The sequence below is a fragment of the Schistocerca cancellata genome, chromosome 1 (assembly GCF_023864275.1).
Source record: "Schistocerca cancellata isolate TAMUIC-IGC-003103 chromosome 1, iqSchCanc2.1, whole genome shotgun sequence".
NCBI classification, from domain to species: domain Eukaryota; kingdom Metazoa; phylum Arthropoda; class Insecta; order Orthoptera; family Acrididae; genus Schistocerca; species Schistocerca cancellata.
This window is the reverse complement of record NC_064626.1, coordinates 588,938,749-588,940,028: the sequence shown is the minus strand read 5'-3', so window position 1 is coordinate 588,940,028 and position 1,280 is coordinate 588,938,749. Positions and strand designations below refer to the sequence as shown.

The window sequence follows — 1,280 nt, the reverse complement described above, 5'->3', positions numbered from 1 at the left end:
AATGTGCCTGTTAACTTTCTACTGCAACGTAGGTGAAAGATTTAATAATTTTGATCTGAAATATGGTTCATAGATTATAAAGAAACATTGATAATATTGGTATCCACGTATCATATAAAAAGAATGCAACTGCTAATATATTCATACGCACTACTATAACGAGCTATCGTGTAAGATGTTATGCAATAGAAAAGGGATCTTATAGCGTATACGACTGGTTACAGAATCCTTATAACGGGAGTAAAAAACCGAACTGCTGCAAGCTGTTAATGGACAGTTTTTATAACAAAAGATAAATCGATCAATCAATTAAAGGAACGGAGAATTCTAGAGTGTGTAAGGGGGAATTATTCCGCACCTACAATTAAAGTGTTGTGTATTTTGTGTATTAAGGCACAAATAAGCATTTTGTTAGTATTAACATTCAGGGTTTGTCATTAATACCTGTGAAGCTTTTAATAATTTTATTTGAATGCTTGATGTCTGTTCCTTCGAAAGAACAGATGCCAAGCAGGTCCTACAGCTGTGAAAAAACTATAAGTAAACTGGAGGAGGATAAGCTGAAAGTAGTGGGTCCCCTTCACTTTAATAATTTAGTTTCAAAATAGAAATGAAACGCGGGAAAAGGAATAATGTCAGTTTCCCGTTTATTAAGCCAACGGCCTTGCCACAGTGGTAACACCGGTTGCCGTAAGATCACCGAAGTTAAGCGCTGGCGGGCTGGGCTAGCACTTGGATGGGTGACCAACTGATCAGCCGAGCGCTGTTGGCAAGAGGGGTGCGCTAAGCCCTTGTGAGGCAAACTAGAAGCTACTTGATTGAGAATTAACGGCTCCGGTCTGGTAAACTGACATATGGTCGGGAGAGCGGTGTGTTGACCACATGTCCCTCCATATCCGTATCCAGTGACCCCTGTGAGCTGAAGGATGACACGGCGGCCGGTCGGTGCCGTTGGGCTTTCAAGTCCTGTTCGGACGGAGTTTAGTTTAGTTTAGCATCCGTATATTAAGTAGTGTGTAAGCAGATTTGATTTCCGTTCCGTACTAAACATTACGGTCAGTGAACTCTGTATAATAGCTGCCAGAGACTGTGATTGATCCGCTACGAGGGACGGGAAACAGCACACTTTTTTTTATCGCAGCCTATCTTCTACAAATTTCGACGTTCATCTATCCAGAGCAACCCCATTTCATTTCGTTTCCTCTTTGTTACCCAACTAATTGGAGGTGCCTGCGGGAATTTCGTGAATACAATGATGTGTAGGTCTAATTTTCTTAGGC

General features: G+C 41.2%; 1 pseudogene; it reads left to right on the top strand.

The window, feature by feature from the left end:
* The first annotated feature begins 654 nt into the window (after positions 1-654).
* On the top strand, positions 655-772 carry LOC126100205 (5S ribosomal RNA; annotated as a pseudogene).
* Positions 773-1,280: the final 508 nt, after the last annotated feature.